The 14,338-nt window shown below is 39.9% G+C and overlaps 1 protein-coding gene and 1 pseudogene across 4 annotated transcripts in view; one reads left to right on the top strand and one right to left on the bottom strand.

The window, feature by feature from the left end:
- SBF2 (SET binding factor 2) overlaps positions 1 to 14,338 on the top strand; it is a 319,520-nt gene that overhangs the window by 25,283 nt on the left and 279,899 nt on the right. The gene's annotated exons all lie outside the window — the stretch shown is intronic.
- LOC106727421 lies at positions 11,037 to 11,615 on the bottom strand (annotated as a pseudogene).

Raw genomic sequence — 14,338 nt, 5'->3', positions numbered from 1 at the left:
TCGAATCAATTTAAATGGGAGGCCAGTGTCAGATGGGGACAAATTAATTCTTGGAATCAGAACAGCCTCTCTCTCTGCAGATCCTGTTAATACTTCAGCTTCGATAATGTTAGGTCGTAATCTTTTGATAATAAATCTGGTACTATTACAAAGACCCCATTTACTATTGAGATTTCTCAATAGCATGATGATTGCACCCACTTTCAATTTTAATTTATGACACGGCATTCCCGAAGGAGTAATACTATTCAGAAATTCGATGGGGAAATTTTCCTTTGTTTCTTTGTTATGGGGTGGGGCCACAACATTAGTAACAAAGAAACAGAATTAAAACTTTATTGTGGGAAGCCGCTACAGTGTTTTGGACAGGTTCAAGCCTTTGGACAGGTTCAGTCCTCTCATTGCCACGTGCAAGTCCCAGCTTGGAGGGCAGGGCCCTCCCAGCACAATTATAGCCAACAGCTGTAGTTGTAAGCTTGAACCTATGGTCAGAACATGTGGCCCCATGTGCCTGAGTGATGTGGGCTTGATAGAGTTTAGGTGCGTGTAGTTGAGTAGGATTGAAACCCAGGAGAATGTTGTAAACATCTTGGTCACACCCTTACTTTGCCTCGTAGCATCTGCTATAAAATAAAGGCATGGCTGTGGGTGTGGTCGCTGTCTCTCAGAGAAGCAGCGTCCTACCGAGACCCGGCTTTCATTCTCTTGTCTGTCTTTTCTAAGCCTTTCAGCCGCCCCACTCAGGTTCACCCCGTGCTGGTGCGGCACACTTTAGAAAGATCTGCCTCCATGCTCCCAGGGCGGGTTCCTGCCTCAAACTCCGCCCTTACAGGAAACAGCTCCGGGAAACAGCTTGGGGGAGGGTGCAGCCATTGCCAAGACAACGCCTGTAGGACTGACTTCCTTCCGCTCGGTTGTGGCTGTTCGTCTGTATGTGACGAACACCACCCATGGTTTTTATATAAGTAGATATGAAGAGTGATGGATATTAGTTTCTTGGCTGATACTAGCCAAGACTTAGTCAGATATGAGTTATACATGACTGTGATTATAATTATCTGTAATCAAATAGGTTACATATTTAATGCATTCCATACAAGGACAGAGAAAAGGGTAGAGAAATGTAGAGTCACACATTTACAGCTTATCATTAAAGCAGATTAAGTACAAGTATAAAAATCCTATGTATTTCTAAGTCCTGTAACTGAGCAATTGCTTAACTGATACCGGGCTTTTTAATTTGGGGTTGCAAAGAAAAAGGATGATTCTATGTACTTTTTATTCAAAGGGCTTTTTCTCCTAATTATTTCTTAGCATACATAATGCAGCATTTAAGGATTTATTTTAATACAACTCGTAGACTTGGTTTAATTGTCTAGTTTAGTGATTCTCTCTTTCTTTTCTTCTCTTCTCTTCTCTTCTCTTCTCTTCTCTTCTCTTCTCTTCTCTTCTCTTCTCTTCTTTCTCTTCTTTCTTCCTTCCTTCCTTCCTTCCTTCCTTCCTTCCTTCCTTCCTTCCTTCCTTCCTTCCTTCCTTCCTTCCTTCCTTTCTTTTCTTCCTTTCTTTTCTTTCTTTCCTTTCTTCCTTTCTTTTTTTCCCTCCTGCTTGACGAAGATTTGTATAAAAAGACTGGTAGTTTGTGATGCAGCCTCTATTTATTGGTAGAAATTTCTCTAAAGGTCTTTCCTATAATGGAATGTGATGCTCATTTAAAATCTTCACTAATGTACTGATTAAAATGCTATGGAATCTTAGGGTTTGGAAGGAACCTTAAAGGTCCTCTGGTCAAATCCCACCCCCTTTTGGTTATTAAATTAGTTGTATACAGTACTCTTGCCAAGGATTCATGTAGCTTTAGCATGTATTGAATACATCCTTAAGTATTTTCTTAGTGTCTGGTGGGTACTAGACAATGTGTTGGTTGTTAGGAATACAGTGGTAAACAAGACAGGTGTCTTATTTAGTCTAGTAGCATTTGATGGTGATGATGGACTTCACCTTCAGAGTGACACACACCATCCTCAATGGTCTTGTTCTTTTTCACAAGTGTATAACAACATTAACCTGACCTATTTAGGTTAATATTCCAGTTGTTACTGTACTTGGAAAAACTATGCTTTTTCTCCCTCAAAAATTTGTTGGCTAAATTTGTATTAAAATACATACATATTGACCCTAAGCGGTTTTGTTCAGTGGTTAGAGCGTCGGCCCACAGACTGAAGGGTCCCAGGTTCGATTCTGGTCAAGGGCACTAACCTTGATTGCAGGCTTGATCCTGGCCCTGGTAGGGATGCATATGGGAGACAGCCAGTCGTGTCTCTCTCACATTGATGTTTCTCTCTCTGTCTCTCTCCCATCCCTTCCACTCTCTCTAAAAATAAGATCAATGGGAAAAATATTCTCGAATAAGGATTAACAACACAACAACAACAAATATATATGTATATACATATTCGATTTTTTCAAAAGTTGAAGGTTCTACAATGTTTAGATGTGTCATTAAATTACGAATAGAGAACTCTTAACCTAATAAAGTTATATTTTCTAGAACATATGCAGGGCAGAATATGGAATCTTACCATCCTATTTAATTGTATTATGCTCAGGGTGAGAGTCCTGACACATAATCTAGGAAGTGACTAAGTTGGGGATCTGGTTCCATGTAATACAGGATGTTATACTATGTCAGTGTATGTTTAGGATCTTAATTAAGTTGCTTTCTGCTTTTCAAAAAGAAACTCCAACTCTGGCAAATCTTTGGACATTATTTTTGGCTAACTTTGCAACAGACCCTATTGGAGACTGGCGACTAGTGCCAGCTCTGGCTAGTGGAGCCATGAGCTCTTGCTACTGCTCTGGCAGTCATTTTCAGAGGTGTTAACTGCAGTGCCACAAGGGTTTGGAAATATGACAAGGCATTGAATAATGTGAAGTTAATCTAATCCAGGTCACACTAAATTTATATCTGTGGCACGTTTCAGATACCAATAGTGATGAATTCTATAATCTCAGGTCACCTTAGCCTTTTGGTTCAGGTAGCTACTTCTTAATATGTGGAGGTTAAGAGTACAGTAATTGACTAAAGTTATTTCTATTGTCAGTTACCAAGCAGGTAGAAGAGTCATTTTTTTCCAGATTTAAAACAAAATAGGAGGAGTTGAGGTATAGGTCAGAATCAACTATTCTTTCTTTCTGCCTCCCAAGAGGAAGAGAAGATAGTATTTCCCACATCCTGGCACAAAGGGAGTTGGGAATCAAGGGATCCATGTGAGGGAACTTCACAGTACTTTCGGGCTTTGGATGATTCGCTGGTTTGGAAAAGATTAGGATTGATGAATGCTGAGAGCAAATACGCTGTGATAGCTGAGTGTGGAGTTGTGCCACTTGGCTGGGCCATCATTGTGTTGAGATACTAAGACTATTGAGAATCTTGTTATTTACCATGGTATACTGTGTAACTAACATCTATGTTTCAGGAAGTAAAAAAGGTTTGACAATACTCTTATTTATATTATCTGCAGACTGTTTTAAATCTTGGCCTCTGTTTCTATTTGGTTCTCCCTATATGGTAAAGCCCTTTTAAAGTCTCACTGATACTCATTGGAACCAAAATGGATTAAAGAAAGCACGTAAGGGTCATATAAGTTGTGGTTCTGGTAATTAAAGTGAGAGCACCCTACCCCCAAGTGTAATTTCAGGGTTAAAAAACTCACTTTCCTGTAGAATTTATTTTCAGTACTGAAACTTTAAAGCCTTCATGAGTCATTTGAATAGGGAATGTGATTGATACATTTTAATTTAAAATTTTGCTTATCCAATTAGTGTTTGGTATATATCTGGAAGGAAAAGTTAATATACAGGCTAGAATGATGGACTAAAGTTAATAAGGAGAACTTTTATGGGGGAATAAAAATATTTTATTATAATTATGTTCTATAAAATTGGTACTAGAGACTTGCAGTTCATTAATGTTTCATTAGTAAGGTTAGCATGAGCTATTGACTTCCTGAAAAGTAGATGCAGTTTTTGGGTGTGGAATTTCAGGATGATGACAATAAGAGTGGAAAGGGATTAATTGCTAGGGTTTGGTTGTATGACTAATTGAATATGGATTGCACTGTGGGCTAAAAGTTATCTCACAGATTCAAATTTGGGTGACTGGGAGAGTAGCAGTACCTTGACAAGATAGTAAGAAGGAAATAATTTTATCTCTGTCCAGTTTGACCCTCCAAATGACTTTAAGGTGTAACATCTAGAAAGACATTTTGGTAAAGTGATTGAGAGAGAGCATGGACTTTAGAACCAGACTGCTTGAGTTTTAATGCTGGCTTTTCCACTTAGTAACCTGTGACCTTGAGCGAATTATATAAAGACTCTGTGCCTTTTTCATCAATCTAATAGGAAAAAAAAATATAAGAAGCAAATGAATTAATACACATAAAGAGCTTAGAACAGGGCCTGGTACATAGTAATTATTATGTGTTAGATGTCACTATTGTCATTATTAGAATATGTTTTCTGTGATTTTGGTTTAAAACTTAGTGATGTAAAAAGGATTTCTTTCATTTGGAGCAATCCCAGAACACCCCATTCTCTTTTTTCCCCTGTCCTCTATATCCTCTCAAGTTTGTAGAACCAAGGTATATAAAATGAGTTGTGCAGTTTTAATTATTACATTATGTTAGTCTCATTGTTTATTTTAGAGATGTGGGAGATGGAAAAGGTCTTTGAAAATGTTTTATTACTATAATTATAATTCTTTAAAATATTTTAATTTATTTTTTCAATAACTTATTTGTAATTCATTTGTTTTCCAACTGACATACATTATGTTTCTGGTGTACAACATAGTGATTAGACATTTATATGCCTTATGAAGTGACCAACCCATATATAGTTATTTCAATATTATTGACAATATTCATTCCCTATGCGTACTTTACTAGTACATCCCTGTGACTATTTTTATAACTGGCAATTTATACTTCTTAAATCCTTTTCACCTTCTTCACCCATTTTCCCAACTCCTCTCCCATCTGGTGACAATCAGTTCTCTCTGTGAGTTTGTTTCTGTTTTGTTTATTCATTTATTTTGTTTTTAGATTGCACATATAAGTGAAATCGTTGGTATTTATCTTTCTCTGTCTCACTTATTTCACTTAGCATAATACCCATTAGGTTCATCCACGTTGTCCCACATGGTAAGATTTCATTCTTTTTTATGGCTAAGTCCCTTGTATATATGTATACGGCATCTTTTTTTTTTTATCTATTCATCTATTGATGGACACTTGGGTTGCTTCCATATCTTGGCTATTGTAAGTAATGCTGCAGTGAAAATAGGGGTGCATACATCAATCTGCATTCCCACCATGAGGGTTCCGTTTTCTTCCTGTTCTTACCAATACTTTTTATTGGTTGATTTATTGATGATAACCATCTTGACGGGTATGAGTGTATCTCATTATGGTTTTAATTTGCATTTCTCTGATGATTAGTGACGTTGAGCTTCTTTTTATATGTCTGTTGGCCATCTGCATGTCTTTTTTGGAGAAATGTCTATTTAGGTTTTCTGCCCATTTTTAAGTCAGATTGTTTGTTTTTAGAGGTGTTAAGTTATGGAGTTTCTTATATACTGTATATGTACCACTTCTTTGGTCAGTCATCCAACGAATGATACTTCAGTTGTTTCCACATCTTGGCTATTGTGAATTAATGCTGCACAGAAAGAAAAGGTACATATGTCTTTACAAATAGGTAGTGCTTTTTAAAAATATTTTTTATTGATTTCAGAGAGGAAGGGAGAGGGAGAGAGAAACATCAATGGTGAGAGAGAATCATTGATTGGCTGCCTCATGCACACCCCCTCTGAGGATTGAGCTGCAACCCGGGCATGTGCCCTGACTGGGAATCAAACCGTGACCTCCTGGTTCATAGGTCGATGCTCAACCACTGAGCCATGCTGGCCGGGCCAAATAAGTAGTTTTTAATTTTTTCAGGTAGATCCCTAGAAGAGGGACTGCTGAGTCATATGATAGCTCTGTTCTTCATTTTTTGAGGAGCCTCCATACTGTTTTCCATAAAGGCTATACCAGTTTGCATTCCCATCAGCAGCGTACAAGGCTTCCCTTTTTTCTATATTCTCTATAACACTTGTTATTATTGATCATAGCTATTCTAACAGGTGTGAGGTGGTATCTCCTGGTTTTGATTTGCATTTCCCTTATAACCAGTGAAGTTGAGCATTTTTTAATATGTCTGTCAGCCATCTGTATGTCTGCTAGGAAAAAGTGTCTGTTCAGGTCCTCTGCCCATTTTTAATTGAATTGCTTGTTCCTTGTTGTTGAGTTGTATGAGTTCATATATTTTTGGATAGTATCCCCTTATTAGAGGTATTGTTTGCAACTATCTTCTCCCATTTGGTTGGGTGCCTCTTTGTTTTGTTGATACTTTCTTTTGCTGTGCAGAAGCCTTTTCATTTAATACAGTCCCATTCATTTATTTTTGCTTTTATTTCCCTGGACTTTGGGGTCACGTTCACAAAACCCCCTCTGAGACCAAGGTCTATAAGTTTAGTACCTATGTTTTCTTCTGTGCATTATATTGTTTTGAGTCTTGTATTCAAGTCTTTAATCTATTTTGAGTAATTTTTGTGTATGGTGTCAGAGAGCAGTCTAGTTTCATTCTTTTGCATGTGGCTTTCCAATTTTCCAACAAGAAGCAGAAAGACTCTTTTTAAAAGGAGGAAGATGCGGTCACTTTTTGACCCTCTCCTCCTTCCCCCTTCTTTCTGCCTAGAATAAGAACACGAAAATAAAAGGACATCCCATAAATGGAGGTATAGAAAATTAGAGCCTAGTCTTTAATAAAATCACAAAATTGCAGCACCAGCACCAAATCACCTACCTCTGGACATTTTTATGTTATAAGGACGAAAAATATATTCTAGCCTAATGAATGCTGATGATAACTAATGGAACTAAATTAAAACTCTGTCCTTTAGGTCAATGGAAGAATATAATTCACAATAACATGCATAGCCAAGAGTGTAAAGACATACCCTAACACTGAACACCAAAAGTGGAGCTGCTTGAAATAAGAATTCAGGGTTTAAAGCTATTGAAGCAAGTCTCTTCCTTCCAACTGAACAAAGCATTAACTAAAATGGCATTGCTTTCTCTTCCATTCAAGAAAGGATATGTGAATGCAGCTGAGAACAACATATTAAATACTAGAGGCCCGGTGCATGGGTGGGGTCCCTCGGCCTGGCCTGTGGGGATCAGGCCGAAACTGGCCCAGTGCATGGATTCGTGCACCGGTGGAGTCCCTCGGCCTGGCCTATGGGGATCGGGCCGAAACCTGCAGTTCGACATCCCTTGAGGGGTCCCGGATTGTGAGAGGGCGCAGGCCTGGCCAAGGGACCCCACCAGTGCACAAATCCATGTACTGGGCCTCTAGTATGCATATAAGATCTTTTGTTAATGTCTTCCAGCCCTCCCCTCCCCCCTCCTCCCTTCCCTTTGAGATTCATCAGTCTGTTTTATGTTTCCATGCCTGTGTGTTGAGCGTCTGCCCCCTGGTGGTCAGTGCATGTCATAGCTACCAGTCGAAAGGTCAAACGAATGGTTAGACACTTAGCATATTAGCTCACAACTGTAAATCTATTTTTGCCCCACCCTATATTTTGGATATTAACCCCTAATCAGATGTATTATTGGTATATATCTTCTCCCATTCAGTAGGTTGTGTTTTGTTGATGGTTTCCTTTGCTGTGAAAAAACTTTTTAGTTTGATTTAGTCCCATTTGTTTATTTTTTCTTTTGTTTCCCTTGCCTGATGATCTTTTTAATCCTCTTAAAATTGAAAATCTTCATTTCTTTTGTCATTCTCATGTGGACACTGTTTTAGCTCAATTAATTTCAAAGCTCTGATGTCAGATTTTATTCCTCTGCTAGACCTCAGTCTATGACATTAGCATTGTCCTTCAATGAATTTATCTGGTTCTTTGGATTCTCCTACACAGTTTTGCTTACATCTACCCTCATATTCACATACTTTCTAATATTCTCATGGAACCTATAGGAAGCAGTTTGCTTTATCAGAGAAACTAAAACTAGCCTAAAGGCCTATCTGGAAAGACTGTCTTTCAGAAATTACAGATGAAAGGGACAGTGGGAGGAAAGCTCTTAGACTAGAGGAAGCCCCATATATAAACAGGACTGTCCCTAGTTATTCTTGGAAATCACATGGTTTTGGATTTCCTTCTCTCTGATTTCCCTCTACCCACCACAGTTTAAACAAGCAATGCATACCCATTCTTGTCAATTTCTCATAAATGTTTAATGAGCCTATCTGTTTAATTGCATATCAGAAAATGTTTAGAATTTGGAGAGGGCCTGGCAATTTGGTACTGATAATTAAGTCCAAAATTTGTGACGCCTTTATTTATTTATTTTTTAAAGAGTATACATATATAGTGTAACCTACTCAGCCATAAAAAGATGAAATATTGCCATTTGCAGCAACATGGATGGATCTTGAGTATCATGCTAAGTGAAATAAGTCAGATGAAAAAGGACAAGAACCATATGATTTTACTTATGTGGTATGTGAAACAAAAAAACAACAAACAAACTCATAGACACGGTGAACAGTATGGTGGTTACCAGAGGGGAAAATAGAGAATAAAGGGGGTCAAATATATGATGACGAAAGGAGACTAGACTTTGGGTGGTGAACGCATAATGGTATATATAGATGATGGATTATAAAGTTTTACTCCTGAAACTTAAATAATATTATTAACCAATATTACCCCAATAAATTTAAATAGAAAATGTGAAAAAAAGAGCTTTCTCAGAAGTGCTCCTAATGACTTCCATTTGTATCTCTTTGACCAGAACTAGTATATAACTGTACCTGACTAAAAGAGAGAGAAAAATTTAGTAGGCTTTTTTTGTTTGTTTGTTTTTGAGCTGGGCATATTGCCATCCCCAATAAAATCTCCTAGTAGGGGAAAAAAGGAAAACTAGATATTGGGTGGGCAGCCAGGAGTCTCTGCTACATTCTCCAATATAGAGAGACCTTAGAAGGCAGCCTTCAGGTGGTCCTACTGGGTCTAATCATTGTGGAGAGGAAAATTAGGATTGGTTTCTCTTGAAGTTCTGGCTTTGCAAGTCGTAAAGAACTGCTTTGGCTTGTTTTTTTTTTTTTTAAGAAGAGATAGTGTAACTGGCAAGCACTATGAAGCTTCATGCCATGTTCATTAGTAGAATTATTTAGCATGTTGTGGAAAGAATGCATAAATCTGGATATGCCCATGTATGTGGGAGCCAGAAAAAAAGATTGAAAATTGCTGTCTTCAAGTAACCTAATCTCATATCTAATTCAAAATCTTTTACCTTTCTAAACAGGATGCTGTCTTTTATATATGGTCTATATCAAATGTATTTCTTTTTTTGACATTTATTTATTCATTTTTAATTTAAATTCTTTATTGTTTAAATTATTACATATGTCTCCCTTTCCCCGTATTGACCTCTCCCCGGCTGCTCCCACCCCCTAGCACATGCCCTCACTCCCCCTACAATGTCTGTGTCCATTGGTTATGCTTATATGCATGTATACAGGTCCTTTGGTTGATCTCTTAACCCCCCTGCCCCTCTGCCTTCACTCCAAATGTATTTCTTAATGTTAGGGATAAGTCACTAGTGTTTATTTAGTAGCTTTGAGTATGGAGCCAATGTTTGGCTTCTCCTCTCCCCACCCCAAAGTGTCATGAGAGAAGAAATCCTTTGTGTTCCCAATGTGTGATGTGTATGAGGTACTAAATAAATATTTGGTGAATAAATGATTGAAGGAACAAGAATGATGTCATTCTGTTTCACTTTGAATACTCCCAGACTTTATGCATTCACTTTACCAACTTTTATACTTGTCTAGAGAGGCAACATAATAGAATAGAAATAATATGACTTGGAAGCCATTTGAACAACTTTTTTTGATCTCCGACTATGTGTCAGGTACTGAGTTAGATGCTGGGGTAGGAAAACAAGTGTTTTATCTCAGTGAAAGAGGGAAAGAAGCCTCGAATACTTTAATTATTGAACTTACTGTGGTAAGTGCCAAATGTGTACACTAGATTCTAAAGGTGAATGTAGCCCTAGCTGGTTTGGCTCAGTGGATAGGGCGTCAGCCTGTGGACCGAAGGGTCCTGGATTTGATTCCGGTCAAGGGCATGTACCTCAGTTGCAGGCTCCCCCTGGTCGGGGCTCGTGCAGGAGGCAGCCAATCGATGTGTTTCTCTCACATCGACATTTCTCTCTGTCTTTCCCTTCCCACTCTCTATAAAAATCAATGGAAAAATATCCTCAGATGAGGATTAAAATAAATAAATAAATAAAGGTGAATGTAGAAGGGGTATTTAACCTAGATTGGTACAGTGGGTTTGGAGAGAGCAGGGTGTGGTCTGAGAAGACTTTACAGAAGAGATAGTAACTGTGAGTGGTTTTAAAGGATGGGTAAGAATTAGCCAGGTGAAGGTGAATGGGGATATAGCTACTTGTGCAGAGGTACAGAAATGAAAGGTTATGAGAGATATGGGAAGTGGAAGGAATCAAGTAATGAAGGACTTAGACTTTATCCAAAATATCATTAAATATATTTTCAAAACAGCATGTTTTTTTCCCCTCTCTGATGAAAAGGAAAGCACATCTCTAATTTTTAGAAGATCTCAGAAATACAGAAAAGTATATAAAGAATATGATTACTTGTAATCTCTTCAACCAGAGATAAGAACTATCAACATTTTTTAATTCCTGCCATAATTCCTCAATTTCTCTTCCTTCTCTCTTTTTTCCTCCATTTCCTTTTTAATTCTTTATTTCCTCTTCTCTTTTCCCCCTCACTGGCAAGATCGCATGTCCCCCTGCTTCCCCAAATCCATACACAGCTTTTATTGCATCTTTAAAATATCACAAATAAGTCTGAGGAGTCATCTCTCATCTTGCTGTTTCTGTAGCTGGACAACTTAGATCTTACTCATCAGCCTGCTAAACTGTTCCTTTTTCAGAAGCATAGATATCATCCAAAACTTTTCTGATATCCTTGTTTTTAACTGTTGTGGTTTGCTGAATCAAAGCAGCTGAAGTTGATACAAGTGCAATGTCATTTCCTCAAGAATTAACTCATTTTTTGGGGGGGCTTGAGATGCTAAACAAGCGATGCCTGACCTCATCCGAACCCTGTGGATACATTTTTTGCATAAGATATTTCTGATTTCAACAAGAGAACCATTTTCCTGAATAACAGTGTTGATGGGGAAATGAGCTTACACAGGCCTCATCTTGTAATAGAAGCCCAGTGTAACACCCTTGATAATGTTTTGTACATGACTACAGATGGTGTGGACAGTAGTTAGTTCCTTTATATTTCCACACCATTTGTCAACCTGTAGCCTCTGCTTTTTCTTTTAAGGAGATGAAGTTCTATACTGATGCAGTTGAAGTCCTTTCTCACTGTGCCTCTAGGCCCTTCATGATAACTGTGTGTTCCTTCAGAGTGATGTCGACATTTTCTGGATTGTGGACAGTCTGATTGCTAAGCATGGTCTTCATCCTTATTGACCCTTATGACAGGAATATTTAAGGACTCACTGAAAAAAAGAGGTTAGGGTATGGAAAGAGGCACAGTTTTGGGGATGGAGAGTTTAAATTTGGTTATTAGGTATGCTTTTAAAAAAAAATTTCACAAACACATATCAGTTAGGATGTGTCCAATTCTATCTTAAAAGCTTTCAAAAATTATATAGATCTTTAAATCTCATGACAACCTTACAAGGTAAATATTATTGTTTTTATTTTGTAGATGAGGAAGTTGAGGCACAACTTTTTTCAAGGTCTATATAGCTGGTAACTGGTAGGGCCTAGAACAGTGATGGTGAACCTATGACATGCGTGTCAGAGGTGACACGCGAACTCATTTTTCTGGTTGATTTTTCTTTGTTAAATGGCATTTAAATATCCTATCTAATAATAGACAAACATGGTAATTAACCATACCTCCGACACGCTTCCCATTGGCTAATCAGGGTGATATGCAAATTAACTGCCAACAAAGATGGCGGTCGGCAGCCAGGCAGCTGAAGCGAACAGGAGGTTTGCTTGCTCCAGTGAAGGAGGAAGCCAAGGTTCCCCGCCTGCCGCTGCTGGGCTCTGAGCTTGCATTCTAAGAAACAATGTTGCAATTATAGAAGCTAAACAAACCCCATGCTTTCAGCCAGCCGGCCGAGCTCGAGTTGCAACAGTGTTTCAATTATAGAAGCCAAACAAACCAGATACCTGCTTTCAGCAGCCGAGGTCTCAGAGCTGGAGCAGAGCCTCAGAGCTAAAGCCGGCTCTCAGTTCCAGTGACAGCCATAGAAGGTAAATAAATCCCAGAATAAAAAAGAAAAGAAAAAAAGGAGAGGTTGGGTTGCTTCAGTCACCTGCCAGCCTGAAAATGGCCCTCAGCCCCTCATCCAGGCTGGCCAGGCACCCCAGTGGGGACCCCCACCCTGAAGGGGGTGTGACCAGCTGCAAACAGCCATCATCCCCTCATCCAGGCTGGCCAGGCACCCCAGTGGGGACCCCCACCCTGAAGGGGGTGTGACCAGCTGCAAACAGCCATCATCCCCTCATCCAGGCTGGCCAGGCACCCCAGTGGGGACCCCCACCCTGAAGGGGGTGTGACCAGCTGCAAACAGCCATCATCCCCTCATCCAGGCTGGCCAGGCACCCCAGTGGGGACCCCCACCCTGAAGGGGGTGTGACCAGCTGCAAACAGCCATCATCCCCTCATCCAGGCTGGCCAGGCACCCCAGTGGGGACCCCCACCCTGAAGGGGGTGTGACCAGCTGCAAACAGCCATCATCCCCTCATCCAGTCTGGCGAGAATGGGAGCAAAGGTGGGAATTGTGTGTAAGCTTCAAGAAGGCTGGCACTGGGCCTGAGAGATCTTCAGACTCTTTCTCTCTTCTTCTCTCTCCTCGCCTCCCCTTTCCTCTCTCCTCCCCTTCTCTCTCTCTCTCTCTCTCTCTCTCTCTCTCTCTCCCTCTCCCTCTCTCTCATCACAGCCTCTGCTCTCTGCTCTCTTTCTTCTGCCCCAGTCTTTCTGTCTCTGCTCACTGGCCCTCTGATTCTAGAAGCACATGGACTGCCTTCCTGATTCCAAATTCCCAGGAGAGAAGATCCAAGTGACCCTGCTTGGGGCCAGTGAGCCAGCAGGGTACTGCAGGTTAGAATGAACTTGGAGCCCAGGGAGCCCGGGGGTGGGAACAGATTGCTAATTGTCTCCTTGCTTTGACTTCTGTTGACTAGCCCTACACCACTGCCATCTAAGCCTTGTGTCCAAGGAACATACATGGCCAGAAACAGAAGCACATTCAAGTCAACCTAGTTATAAAGAGGTTTTATTGAAAGCTTATGAGTCAGTCTCATAATACTCAGGGATAGGAAGGGCGTTGGCAGGTTGTGGCGATGGTATCTAGAAAACCCCATGTCTCTCTTGAGTGCCATATAATCTCTTACTCCTGCTCCTTTTGGTGCAACTGCCCCTTTCTCCTGCATCTGTTGACAGACTCTTTCTACCTCTCTATGGTTCCCCTGCTGCTGTGAAGGTGGCTGAGGATTGCTATGGAGGTCACTCTGTCCTACTTTTCACCATCATTTAACTGACTCGGCATTTTAATTCCCATTCCAATTCCTATGCTGGGGCAGTGGATTTCTGTCTCTAGAATAACCAAATGTGGGAGAGAGGGCAGAATCAGACAGCTAGGACCCAGGACTGTCACCTCCAGAGGCAGATTCCCAAAGATAGGAGGTGAGTCTATGGCATCGCGACTGTGTCCTGACTTGACATTCACTCACTCCGTTGATAAATAGTGAGTGCCTGTGTCAGGCTAAAAGCTGTTCTGGATGCTGGAGATAGAACAGTAAAGAAAAGAGACCCAACCCTGCCCTCATGGAGTTCATATTCTATTGGGAGGAGATGCCCATAAACAGATACACAAACAAGTGATAAAATACCAAGTTACAGAGACAAGTTAGAGTACAGCAAAGAGGATATGGAGTAGCTAGAGAGGAGGGGAAATTTCTATTTTTGTGGTAAAATAAACCTGTAAATATGAATGTATCTATTTGGTCTTTGTCCGAGTTCCTGTCACAAAGCACCTAAAACTTTGGAACTGCCTAAATGATAGGAGTATCTTCCATTCTTCATAATGAGCCCCTGTTGTCCAAACCTGAGTTTATGCTAATGAAGTGACCCTGGAGGAAAATAGCCCTTCAATAGATTGCTTCAG

This window comes from Myotis brandtii, unplaced genomic scaffold (genome assembly GCF_000412655.1).
Source record: "Myotis brandtii unplaced genomic scaffold, ASM41265v1 scaffold422, whole genome shotgun sequence".
Lineage (NCBI taxonomy): Eukaryota > Metazoa > Chordata > Mammalia > Chiroptera > Vespertilionidae > Myotis > Myotis brandtii.
Note: the sequence above shows the minus strand (reverse complement) of the source record. Positions and strands in the feature narration are given on the sequence as shown.